This window comes from Mus caroli, chromosome 1 (genome assembly GCF_900094665.2).
Source record: "Mus caroli chromosome 1, CAROLI_EIJ_v1.1, whole genome shotgun sequence".
NCBI lineage: Eukaryota > Metazoa > Chordata > Mammalia > Rodentia > Muridae > Mus > Mus caroli.
In genome coordinates this window covers 73164550-73178648 of record NC_034570.1, presented here as the reverse complement: position 1 = coordinate 73178648, position 14099 = coordinate 73164550, and the positions used below count along the sequence as shown (strand labels likewise).

General features: G+C 47.1%; 1 protein-coding gene across 1 annotated transcript in view; it reads left to right on the top strand.

Annotated features, from left to right (window-relative positions):
* Positions 1-724: 724 nt before the first annotated feature.
* The window catches only part of Serpine2 (serpin family E member 2), a 62810-nt gene continuing 49435 nt past the window's right edge, over positions 725-14099 (top strand). The window contains exon 1 of the mRNA XM_021172390.2: positions 725-875. The gene's annotated coding sequence lies outside the window, so the exon portion shown is untranslated. The remainder of the gene's footprint in view (positions 876-14099) is intronic.

Here is a 14099-nt window from a genome sequence, read left to right as displayed (position 1 = left end):
GAAGAATGCAGAAAAGGACACTCAGGTGACAGACCATGAGACAGAATAGCCATCTGTTGCTGGCCTTGGATCTGCAGCAGTTTCCTACTGATAAGGTCTCAGGGGCTGAAGGTGTAGGTTCAAAACACCTGGATCTCCGGAGCTCTGAGAGTACTTCATGCTGTCACCACAAGCAAGGGGTCAGTTTTCTGCATGTCCTTGCTTGTCATGTGCCTAGGAATCCCACAGCCAGCTCATCCACTAAGCAGGGATAAGTTGGCTCTGGGGCACCTGGAAGGGAGGACCTGTTCTAGACCTCCACGTCCTAGCTCCGTTATCCCCATCACCTGCAGGATTGCACACTGTCACCCCCCAACACCCCCAGACAACGCGTCCTGCGTCTCAGGGGCACACGACTGGCTTCTGTGTCGCCCACTCCTCTCCACTCCCCATAGGCTCATCCGGACGACCCACGTGCAGCTCAACCCGGGGTTGGCGCCGCACCTCGAGCCCGGCGCGTCTGGCCGGCGCTTTCTGGGGACCCGAACCCCCCCAGCCCCCGCGAGAGGGCGGCATCCGGCGACCGCGGGTCGGGCAGGGGGGCGTCCTAAAGTCCCCTGCGGTGCAGAGACGTTGCGGCCGGCTGCCACACAAAGGCGGCGGCGGGAAGGCGGGGCGGGGCGGGCCGGGGGGCGGGGGAGGCAGGAAGGGGCGGGGGCGGCGGCGGCGGCGGCGGCGATAAAGCCCCCGCGCCGCCCGGCCGGCTAGTGCAGTGGTTGCACGGGAGCGCGGGCTGCACGCGTCACTGCCGCCTGTCCCCCACCGCCGCGCAGCGCCGCGCAGCGCCGATCTCCCTCCCGGCTCCGGCCGCCACCTGGGGATCCAAGCGAGGACGGGTGAGTAGCAGCTGCGGGGTTCCCGCTGCTCGGAGGGGAGCCGGGGACTGTCCCCGGGGCAGCACCGCGACCGGGTGCTGGGGCGGGAACTTTCTCGAACCGCCTCGGGCCCCCGCTGCGAGCGCTCCTGGCTCCCGCGTCCCTGTCCCCGAGGGTTTGGGCGTCCAGGTGTGCCCGAGGCTGACGGAACGCTCGCCGAGCTCGGCGTGGCTACGGTGGGTCCAGCAGGGCTGCAAACCGTGACCCTGAACCCTGAGGCGACTGGCCACTCACGGGTAGCACCGACCCCACACTTTGCCCGTGCGCGGGTTCCTGTCCCGGGCGACCGGCTCTCACTTGTAACCTTTGCCTGTGCAGTGTGGAGGTGGGCAGCGGTTTGGGGAAGGACTTCAGTTCACACTGGCCTTTGCAACAGGCTTGTCCCTAGGATGCAGTAGCAGCTCTTTGCGATTTCTTATTTATTTTCATCATCTGTAGACTAGGGAATTGCGAGGCCGGTGAGTGACTCCAGGTAAGGTGAAAGTACTCAGAAATCCTCGGAGGAATTAGGTATTTAATTTGCCCCCACGATGAGCAGAGAGGGAAAGCTGCTATTACATAAGACAGCACTCCACCTTCAGGTATTAGGGAAGGTGCTGTTGAGGATTTTTAGTGTTTTAATGAACAAAACAGAATCTCCGCGTGTCTCTCCAGAGAAATCTCCAAACGCCGCTGGATCTTGCTTTGACTACTTGGCTGGGAACGTTCTTATATTTAGCATGAACATAAAAAGGTGTTTGAAGGTTTAACTTTTCTCTTTCAAGCCAGGAGGCAGTTTACTTTTCTGAACTGTTCTAGAACAATTGATCTGATCATCTTGTACTTTGGAGATTTTGTATCTGAATGGGAATACAGATAATGGGAGAAATGTCAGCATTACCGATTTGTGTATCTGAAGCACACTTAAAAATTGAAGGTGCTTTCAACACTTTCTGTGGCTCTAAAACAGTAATTATACCCTGTTGGCAACATTTAAGCAAAAAAAAAAAAAAAAAAAATCTCAAGAGCTTCGCCACAGATAATGGAACCGTCAACAATGGAGTTTTAGCTGTTTTTTCAGAATAGTGTTTGAAAATTTTGTTCAGTTAAGGGTGACTCCTGAAGGTCATGAGCCGATGTCATCGTTCCTTCTTCTTTGAAAGAATCTAGGCAGAAATTTTCTCCCATGAACTTGACAAATGAGCACGGTAAGACAGAAATTGCTGAATCTCTAAAGGATGCTAATTTTCGGCCTCACACATAGGTGACTTGACAGTGGTCAGAGACGATTAGGATGGAAGAGTTGCTGCCGTCTTCTAGCCAGTTCTTCTCCCACAGGGTTTGGAACTTTGGCCTTTTTCCCCTCTTGTGGTGGTGATGCTGCAGGCTCTCGATTCTGTGACCATGTCAGGTCCAGTGGTTTTCACACTCCACTTACTCAGTTGTTCTCTGGACACGTTCAAGAGTTGCCCTCACCTGAGGGTGCTGCACTTCTAATGTCAAAAACTCTGGCATCTGCTGGATGTAGTGATATAGATGCTCAAAAATCCCAGCGTGTGGGAGGCTGCGATGCTGATCTACATAGTGGGCTCCAGATCAGCCAGGGCTACACACACACACACACACACACACACACACACACACACACACACCATTATCTTTAAACTCTAGGCTCCTCCCCCTCCCTCAGGCTACAAACTGGCTCTCCCATTGTAGTCTTCAATACAAAGGTTTTTTTCTGCTGCCTTCCATGCTTCAGGCTCTACAGGTGACCTAATAACCCATGGTTCTGAGAAAATAAAGGCCACCAGACTTACTCCATGCATCACCTCTGGGCCACCCTATAAGCATTTCCATATTTACCTACCTACCCATCTGCTCTGTCTCCCCAGGCCTGTATGTGCCTTCAGGTTTTTTGGGGGGTGGGGAGGAGGGTGGACTTTTCACCTGTGCTAAATATAGAAACTCCTGTCTTCCTGAGATTATCATTCTTATGGTGGAAAAACAGACAGAAAAGCATATCGATGGTAACTACTGTGGTATAGAAAGGCTGGGAAAATAATCAAGTTGAACTGGGAACTTGCAGAAGATGAAAGAGAAGGCTCCTAGTGTCAGTGACTAATGTCCCCAGCTGTATCCTGAATCCCAGCTCCCTCTGCTCAGAAATCTTCCTCCTCTCCCTTACCTTCTATGCATTTTCTTACCAGGAACCCTGTCTCTATCAGCTGTAATTTTGCATTGTTCTAACCTCCCCTGACCTGGCATTTTACCTTATCCCTGGTGATCACCAGACCGATCCGTGCTTCTTAAATTAGTTCCCACTTCCCCAGTTTCCCTTGCCCTCAGCCCCTGCCAGTCTCTCCAGAACATAAAAAAAAAAAAACCCAAAACCTACTATTTCCTGCATGAGCCATCTCCTGGGTGCTCATCTGGCCTCTGCTATCTCCTGGGTGCTCAACCAGCCTCTGCAATCTCCGGGATGCTCAGCTGGCCTCTGTTTCATTTGAGTCCAGGTACTCTCTTCCATGCCTTTCTATAGCTATCTTCCCTTCTGGTTTTCCTTCCCAATACTCTGCCTCTCTCAAGTTAGGCTATCTGTAGAGTCTTTGGTGGAACCAGTTTCCCAGGTTCGTTTATCATCAGGATGAAATGAGTCTCAGGTTGACATCTGAGCTAAGAGCATTCTCCTATATTTCAACTGGTTACCAGCCTGGAGGTCTGAGACTGACTTTCTGTGTTTGCTTGCTGTATGCAGGTGTGCATGTGTGTGTTTGTATGCATGTGGAGGCCAGAGACCAACCACAAGCGTCATTCCTTTCTCAGACACTGTCCTTCTGGTTTGGTTCGGTTTGTTGAGATATGGTTTCTCACTAGCTTGGATCTCCACAAGCAGACTAGACTGCTCAGGGAGCCTAACGGATCCTCTCATCCCTGCCCACCCCCCATCCCCCTTCAGCCCTCTAAGCCAGTGGTTCTCAATCTTCCTGATGCTGCCACTCTTTAATAAGGTTCCTCATGTTATGGTGGCCCCCAACCTAAAATTATTTGTGTTGCTACTTCATAACTGCAATTTGCTACAATTATGAATCATAATGAAAATATCTAATATACAGGATAGCTGATATGTGACCCCATAAGGAGGTTGTTTGACCCCTACCCCACCCTTGAGAGGTCACGACCCACTGGTTGAGAACCACTTATCTAAACCATCTCATCAGCCTCTGACTTTTTATGTCCACCCCATATGTGCCTCATTAGCCAAAATGTATCCTTTAATGACTACATAATTCCTCAAGGTATATAGGTGGTAGTCTCCAGAAATGCCTAATTTCTGCAGATCCTGCTCTAGGAAGTCACAGTCCAGTTGCTTCTCTGTGCTGTGAGATCCCATAAGCCTCCAAATCTATTTGCAAAATGGTGAGTGGTACATCGCTTTCAGCAGGCAGACTTATAAATGGCCTGAATGAAATGTACAGAAAATGAACTAATACTCAGAGAGCTGGAGATACCCTGAGTATATTGCTTCTCATAAAAGACAGAAGACATGGAACATGATGAGGCTTGCCTTCACTGTGGAACCCCTCTGCAGATGCTAAGCTTCTAGTGGATGTCTGTGATAGACAGATGCTTTCTGGTCCATGTGGACCTGTGGCCTCAACACTTACATCAGCCCTGTGGCTTTGAAGTTAATAATGGGGCTGGGGCAGCTATTGGCAACCTGGGAGTCTCAGAGGCTTACTGTAAGCTTCCCACGTCAAGCTTTGCATCCTGTCTGTCTTCCATGCTGCTACTGGCTCAGATCACTACAACCTCTGTCCGTTGGCCTGCATCCCTCCTGACACAACCCAGTATCTCCTTCTTGGTGTGGAGCTGGACACCACTCTTGAGTGGCACTGTTGTGTTAGGAGATCCCTCGGGTTGGAAGGTGAGTGCTCAGTTGTCTTGATGAGGGGGTTGTCTCTAAGTGTTTCAGGGTCCTTTCACTGCGGCTTGTACAGATTTCTGGTACCACCTGCTCTGTGTCCACACTGCAGTCTCTGCTGTTTCCACATATGTCACTCCTTTAGGTTTGGTTAACTTACACCCCCAGGCAATACTGAGGAGACTGTAAATATGCAGGCACGATCCCAGAGGTATGCAGTTCCCAAGGTCACACAGGGTCTGTGACCATGGTGTTCAGGGAACTTTCCATAATATTCCGGGAACACACTGGGCTGGTGGCCATCTGGTTACTTGATCATATCTGTGCTCTCATCTCCCCTTCCTGCCTCCCTTGTTTCATGGGGTCCACAGACCAGGATGCTGCATTGCATCTTCCTGCCCTGGGCTGCTGTATCTTTGCCTTCTATTCCCTTCTTCTGTTCTGACTGTCTGGCTAATTTCACCTTTTCTAGTTACCTCCTGTTCCAAAAGCCATTCGTGGTAATCACTATTTCTAGCCCTTGGTGGCATACATGCAGTCTCTCTCTCTCTCTCTCTCTCTCTCTCTCTCTCTCTCTCTCTCTCTCTCTCACACACACACACACACACACACACACACACACTGCATACACAGCTCCATGGTGCCAGCTGCTGCCTTGCAGTCAAATGCTTTATCTACTGTTGTTTTCATTGTATTTGCCCCAGTAAGGTGTGCAGCCTAGTGTCATTCAATAGATGTGTGAATGAAACCATCATGTTTTAAGAAGTTGGTTTCCAATCTGGTGTGGAACAGTGGCTGCATTTCAGGCTGAAAGGGGAAGCCTTTAAGAGACCTCAACTTCTGGCTGTGGTCCTCCTTTTCACATAGGCTTTTATACTTTTCAGTGTGGATGTGTGCTTGCCTATGCGATGGCTAGAGGACAACCTCAGATGTTTGTTTGGTGGTAGCCACCTTATTTTATGAGAGTCTCTCATTGACCTGAAGCTCACCAGTTACGCCAAGGCTGCTTGGTCCGAGAGCCCTAGGGATCCTGTTGTCTCCACCTCCCTAACTGGGACTACAGGTGAATGCCACCATGCCTGGCAGTTTTTGTATTATTTTATTTTTAAATAAAATAATGTGCTCTGGTGGATTGAACTTAGGTCCTTGAGCTTGCTGGGCAAGCGTTCCTGTCTTAATGTTTTAAAGTGTCCTGAGTGACCATGTGTTTTGAGGAGGAGCATCAGGGAACACAGGCAGTACAAAAGTGCTGCTCTGCCTGCGTCCACGTGAATCATCCTCCTGCTCCTTCTCAGCTCACTCCTGTCTTCCTTGAGATCCGCTGGCAGGGCTGCACTCTGCCTCCCATGGTTTGTCTAGGAGGGAAGATGCATTGGGGATTACTTCCCCTAGCCTCGCTGATGATGGTGCTTACCTTCTTGGTGACATTATTTGTCTTTTCTTCCCTTGTAATTTTGCTTATTTCATCCTGGTGCTGGCTCTCTTCAGCCAAATATGGTGAAAAGGACCCTGGGCTGTAAAGGGTCTGGGCTATGCTGCTGACAGCCAAGCCATGTAGAACTCAGTCTCCTTCTGTATACAGTGGCTCTTCACTGAAATAAATGATGCCCACCGTGTCTTATTAAATGTCTTATAGATTTTTAAAAATCTATACCTTCTTGGCTTTCCTTCCCAATCTAGCTTTCTCATACCTCTCAAGTCTAGGTGACTTTTTGATCTTGCGCACGTTATTCTGTGCTTACAGAGCACGGCGTTCCTGTCCATCTCTTTCTTTTCCAATCCTTTGAGGTCGTTTAGCGTTAGAACTTAGAAATAGCACTGTGAGCCAAGGGGAAGATTTAGTTGATGTTTCTACTCAGAGGCAGTTATGAAATTGTTAAATGAATTAGGGCCCCTGTGCTTGGATCTTTTTTGTGAGCCTGCTCCCCATATATAAATGTTCCCAGTCCTCTCTTCCAAACCATCTTTCTTCGTGAATAGATTGCATGCCTGGGGTGGAAATCAATGTTGGTTAAAAAAAAAATACCCTTGGGTACTAAAGGGAGTCAAGCACAGTCAACTGCATCTTAAGGTTATTTCTTATCTGTAAGTTCCCAATTTGTCTTAAGGATGCTGAAAGCTCAGTACTATTTTATTATTCTTTAGAGAAGCGCCATCTTCTACTGAATAGGCTGGATCTTTTACAGAGCCCACAAGTCTCTGCTTTATTTTACTGTTTGATTTCTAGATCTGGATTTAAACCTAGGCTGGAGAAGTCAGCATCCTTACTCAATTCCTGTTTGCCAGGAATGGGCACCAGCAAGCCTGAGCAACCTCCTCCTTTGTTATCCTGTCGATGAACTTTGACAAATATGTCTTCCACTTTATCTTTGCATCTTTCTCTCTCTCTCTCTCAAGGTTGGGTGGACACTCTAGTTCATGATCGGAAGAGGAACAGCCAGACCTCTGCTACTGTTTGACCTTAGACTTTATCTTTTCTTCAGAAGATAAATGATGGAGAATGGGAATCCACTGTGCTACTCTATTCTTATCAGCTGATTCTGAGAAGGAAGAAACTGTGGACAAAGTTATAACATTAACACACACACACACACATTGAGAAAGCTGCAGGCTTTTCTTGCTGTGGCTGCAAATCTTGGTAGATACACTTGGTTTTTATACCTTTGTCTCTGCTCACTGACAGCACCAAATGAGGATTTTGGTTAAGGAATTTCTCTTGAGAGCATACCAAAAATAGCATCAGGACCCTGCCACCCTTATGTCCATCCTCTTCTAAGGAATTTCAACAAGCATAGCTATAAGAAAAATCCTGGAAACAGGTATGGGTAGCAGGAGAGATTATAGCAAACACAAGATGCACTTGCATTGAGTAAGGTGAAGCTGGGAATGTGGCTCTAAGGTCAAATGCCTGACCATCCTGGGGAGCCCTAGTGAACACAGAACAAGAGCCTTAAATGCCTATAAGGTGACTACAAAGGCAAGGGGTCCTGTAGAAATAATGGAGATGTCTCCAAAAGCAAGTGATTACATCCTCCTTCCAGGAACACCCTCTAGGGATAATGGAAATGTTTCCTGGTAAAAGGTGTTCTTTGTTTTTTGTTTTTTGTTTGTTTTTCCTTCATATTCTGAATATGGATCGACCTGAGAAGTTCTTCAGTTGAAGCTTTGGTCTCTGTTCAGATCATACCAATAGCTGTTAACACCCACATTACCTTTCCCTTACAGTGCAAAACCCTAATCAAAACAACCCCAGCAGAAATGTGTTCCATAGGGGTTCTGCTTTTCCTGACCCTCAGATCTGGAACTGAAACAAGAGACTCGGGGCCTAGAGGTTCACCCTCTGTCTCTGCACTCTTACCTTTCCCTCACGTGAATACAGCTCGCCCCAGGTTTATCTCTCTAGAGCCCCATCATGAAGAGGGAAGGAGCTTTCCTGCCAGTTCTAGGTGGGGGGGGGATGCTGGGAGGAAATCTGATTGCCTCTCTCTGCACCAATGGCTGCAGTTACTACTAAGAACAATAGTAGCTGAATCGGAGTCAGGTGTCCAATGCTGTGGGATCAGGCTGGGGTAAGGTGTGCTAAGCAGGTACATTATCTCCAGTTGGCTGAGGCTCTGTGGGCTCCTTGACCATGCTGCCTACCTCTGGGATAGGTGCTAATCTCTCTTCCACTAATCTAGTTATGGAAGAAGAGTGCAAAAGCTCCTGTGTCCATGGCCACACAGCCTGTGTCCGACCATGACAGAGGAAGGGCTGTAAGTCTGTGAACCTGAGCTGATGGCGTGGATCCCAAAGACTTACATCACTTCTGAGCAGTGTTTGCATCCTCTCGAGAAGAAAACCTTCCGAATCGCACCCTTCCTTCCAAGCTCCTGCCTTTTCCATGGGGCATGATCTCCCAGGCCTATGAGGCAGGAGGAGGCCAACACTTTGACGTTGTTTGAAGTGGTGAGCCAGTGTCATTTGGCCTCCCAGATTTTTCCTTAGCCATTTGCCCCACCCCCATCCCCTCCGAGACTGAGGTCTAAAATTAGGGCTGACCTTTGGGTGTAGAAGCCAGAAAGTATTTACACTCAGCCGTGAGGACCAATTTAGCCTGAGCTGGATAAAAATGCCGCAAGACCAAAGGCCGTGTGTAACGTGATTTTTTTTTTTTTAAATTCAACTGTTTGGGGTAACTTTATACTTTATTCAAAACTTGTCACTTCTACGTAGCAGAGATCCTCCCCTCCCCCTTCCTCTTCTCTTTCTCCTCCTTCCCGTTATCTTAGTCTTCTAGATTTGGAGTGTGGTAGCCTTTGGTTTGAATCCCAATCCTATTGGTTGCAAGCAGGAGAACATAGCTAGGTTTTCTAAGCGTTCCTAAGCCCCAGGTTTGAGAATTGAGCATGGCGGTAACCAGCTCTTGGGTGTCTTGAGGACAGAGTGGAGAATGTCATCTTAGGTGCTGTACACAATAGTAGGGATGGAGTCTAACAGGACACGGTCATAGTTTTGGATTGTGTTTGCCAGAGTGGCATAAGTGAGTGCTTTGACTTCCCCAGAATTCCTATTCTGTGTGTCTCTGACCTCATGTGTCACTTGATCTGTGGATTTGGCATCCTTTCTCTCTCGTCTTTTATCCTGTGATGCTCAGTAGGCAGCAAGCCCTCTGATCGGCCTCAGGTCAACAGAAGCATCTCTTTGGCTCTCTATATTATTGAGGTGAGGTCGGCCACTGAACCTGATAGTGGCTCATCTAGCTGGCCAGCTTGCCCCAGCAATACCCTGTATGTACATCCTGAGTGTGTGCTGAGGTTACATATGAACCACACCTCCCAGGGCTTTGAAGAGGATTCTGGGAATCTGAGCTCTTCTCCTCGTGCTTCTGTAGCCAACGGTTGACTCAGGATCATCTCCCCAACTCACGAAATGTGTTTCCCCAACCATTTTCAAAGCTGTGTTAAATGTATTTAGAACACATGGTCATTTAATTATGTTTGGACTCCCTAAATGCACAAGAGTTCTAAGAATGTTTGACTCGCAGGTATTCCCAGACCAGACATGCATTTTCTGCTGTAGTTGATAGAGTTGTCTTTGGGTTTTTCTGGCACTCAGCCATTTGAGACTGAATACAACACTCTTGAGTTTTATGTTGCCTGTATCTGAGTTGTTGCTCTGATGATGGCTTAGAAGATGTCATGGAGGTTTGGTGTGGTGGCTCACTTAATTATAGAAAGAGTTTCCTTTCTAAAGACACGAATTTTCTTTCTGAAATTAATCTGCTAAGAGATTCACATCATCTACTGCCAAGTCTATGTTAATTTCTTAGTACGACATACTGGAGGAGATAACAGTTTAGAAGACTGGCCAAAGATGCTCAGATATGCATAATAAACCTATTCCTTTGCAGCAAGGTGGTAAATTATGGATATCAAGGTGCTGATCATACAAATGCGAATTAATTCAGCATAGTTGAAGGGCTGAAAACACAGTTGTTCCTACAGGTTTCCGTCGCTTATTTGACTAAAAAAATTTTTTTCTGCAAGGTAAGCACACCTTTTGTCTGTGTGCTGGTTATGATTTCATGCTCCTCCTTCCTTGTTCTAGTTGTGCGTGTCCTATGTGTCATGTGGGAACCAACAAGCCTGTCATGGCCTTCTGAGTTCCTTTTTACTGTGCCTGGCTTACTTAGAGGAGCTGAAAAGAAGCTTGAAGCAGAAGAAGGAAGTGAAAGATTGCTGATGATCAGTATGTCAAGTGCTTCGAGGCACGTTTTGTACTTGAGTTTGATGAACCTTAAGAACCCTTAATAGTAAGGTACGAGTGGGTCAGAGTTCATAGTGAGAAACCATGAGTCTTAGATGTACAGAGCAGCTTGTTCAGGTGCTGATACGTTGAAGGGACTAGAACCGTATGTCCCTGTGGAGGGAATACTTTATTCTGAGTCCCTGTTTTCTGCAACAAGGCAAGATGGCTCAGATAAGAGGTCGGCACGTTGCTGGGCAGGAAGACACTTTGGGAGTCAGATGAACTTGGGTTTAAATCCCCACTCCACGTATCATTGCTGTGCAGCCCATGTCAAGTACTCACCTCTGTGCTCTGTTTGCACAGGTGGAAAGTACATACAGTCAGGGGGTTCCCTTTTTGTTGGGAGGGCTCGTGTCTGCCCCATTTCTCACTGAAAGAACTAGAAAATGCAGGGACTTAAATCCAAGTCAAGATCAGGGATGTGTTGGGACTCCCCTTTCTCGTTACTGTTACCTTTTACTCTCCATATGTCAAGTCTGGGTACAGTTTTACAACAGACCTCCCTGCCTGCTTTCTACTGGTGATTGGACTCTTTGGCTTACATACAGTTCTCATCCATTCCCTGTAGATATACGACCAATCTATGTCCCCCACCCTACCAGGCTCTATTTACTCCCATCATCCTGAAGAGGAATCTATCAAAAGTAGAAGTGATTCTACAAATTGGCTCTTGATGATGTATGTGCCCCACCCATAACATCCAGAAACTGAATGACAGTCCTCCTGTCACTTACATTCAATTCAAGGGCTGGGTTTTGAGCACCTGCACTGGTGTATGGACAGGACAGATGTCAACCTTGGAGGGTCTCATCCACTTATGTTGAAACACATCTCTGTTCAAGTTAACCAAGAACAGTGGCATATCACAGTGGCAGAAGAGAAGCAACCACAGAATGTTCTAGAGGGTACCAAAGCAACAGTGAAGGAGCTGAGCAGATGGCTCTGTCAGTAAAGTGCTTGCTGCACAAGTGGAAGGATCTGAGTTTGGGTCCCCAGTATCCATGTAAAATCTGCAATGTGTGTTTATCATCACAGAATTCGGCAGGCAGATAGGCCGATCCCTAGCTGACTATCTGTTCTAGTGGATATGGTTAAGTTTGAGGTTCAATAAGAGACTCCATACCAAAAAATAAACCAACAAGCAATAGAGGAGGACATCTAATATTGATCTTTGACCTTTACACTTGGACACATGGCCATGCACAGCTGCACACACCTTCATGTATACCACACAAAAACACATGAATCCATACAGGTGTGTGCACTCAGAAGATGGTGAGAGTTCCATGGAGCTGTTTTGCTTTTTATTATCATACATTGTGCTAATCAGTATTCCCTCACCAGAGCAGACTTGATCCTATGACCTTCATCTTGCTCTTAGTCCATCCTTGTGTCAGTCATAAATGGACAAAATTAATGACACTAATGAGGTGTTTGGCAGGTCAGACTGGGTAGTGGTCAGTGTGGATTGAATTGTTGAGAAGCCCACGCTGAAATCTTCTCCTTCTATGTCTCTTATAAAAGGAGTCTACTGAAGTGGTCTGTGATCTAGAGAAGCAGAGAAGCCACTGATGTTTCTGGATCCATGGGCCAGGAAGGCCTTGCTGTATCTGTCAAGTGGTCTGGAGGAGACTGTGGCTGAGGGTGGTTCTGTAGATGAGGAGCCCAGACTCCCCCCACCCTCCTGAAAAATACAGGCAAGTGACAGGATTTCCTCTGTGGCATGAGGACAGCGATAGACAGTCCTTAGACAGCTAGCTAGCTGGGAAGCTTCATGGTGCTTGTGAGAAACCCTTCATGCATAGAAGTGACTTAAATGTCACCAGGTTGTCTGGGAGGTAAGTCTGTGCTTAGCTGATGAATGCGCGCGTCTAGATGCCCTGTGGGAAATATTATCTTTGATTCTTTTACTTGTAGGCTCACAAAATTCCATGTGCCATAAAGTTTGTAGAGTTGTCTTGTATTGATTTGTTTCTGCCAAGAATTGTTTGGCTCTTTCTGGCTAACTACAGGTAGATAGCTCCTTTACAGAAAAGTTAGTTTGTACACAAAAAGATAAATGTTTTAGAGGATGACCGTGGAAAGTGTGAAGCATTGTTCATAGGAAGCTGGTACTTTTATTCAGTATGCCTGGTTGTATGAACAGGCACATGTGGAACTGTATACACACCACACACACACACACACACACACACACACACACACACACACACACACGTGCGCGTCTCCAGGCAAGGTGTACCAGGCAGTAAGTAGATCGTGCCTAAGCAGTGCTGCCATAAGCCATCCACAGGCGATGCAATGGAAACTTCCTTTGTGAAAGAGGCTTCAAGCTTAGAGACTGCCTGGATGTGAGGTGAAGAACTTCCCCAAGATTGTCCAGCAGGGAAAGGGGGCTGCTATCGAATACAGTCCATCTCCGTGTTATGTTCAACAATAAATTCATTATTCAGTATTCACAGAGGGAGATAGCTAAGTGAAATTCACGAGCAACTGGTTGAGAATAGATGAGAGAGATGGCATTAGCCTGGCATCCTGCTAATCATCTTGTACTTGAAGAATTGTTGAAAGTTCACGATGAAATGACGGCTATGTTTGTTGGTTTTGTTTTTGTTGTTGTTGTTGTTGTTTTTTAAGGGAGGCAGAGACATGCTGAAGCTATAGGACCACAATTGCCAACTAATTGAATGTGGGTAGTTATGGTCATGTTCATTGCGATGACAGATAATGCCCAAATATGTAGCATGGTTAGGAGGTCATTCTCCACATACCTGAAGCCCAGAGAGGGTATGGCTATGTAAACTCAGCCTTCTAATACTTCATGGCTCCCAGGGCTCATCAGTCATTATGCTGATCAGATCTGAGATGGTGACAGTAGAGAGATGATGGAGCATTGCATGATGGGTCATGCCTGGGAACAGCATATATCATCTCTCCTATTCTGCTACGTATTTCGTCTTTAGTTTTCTTGAGGTTTCATAAGAAGCCAAGAAATATCATCCAGCTCTGGGGCTATGATGATGGGGAAGTGGATTAGCTGGTATCCTAGTTAGGGTTACTATTGCTACGATAAAACGCCATGATCAAAGCAACTTAGAGGGACAGGGTTTATTTCAGCTTATACTTCCAGGTAACAGGCTACCACTGAGGGAAGTCAGAGCAGAAATCTGGAGGCAGGAACTGATGCAGAGGCCATGGAAGGGTGTTGCTTACTAGCTTGCTCCACATGGCTTGCTCAGCCTGTTTTCTTATAGAACCCAGGACCACCAGCAGCCCAAACAACATGCCCCAACAACAATGGGCTTCACCCTCCCCATCAACCACTTACTTTAAAAATATTCTACAGCCTTACCTACAGGCCAATCTTATGGAGGCATTTCTCAATTGGGATTCCCCTCCTCCCTGATGACTGTACCCTGTGTCAAGTTGACAAGTTATCCAGCACAGCTGAGGCCCTGCCTACTCTGTCAGAAGAAAAGACTACTAAAAGTCAC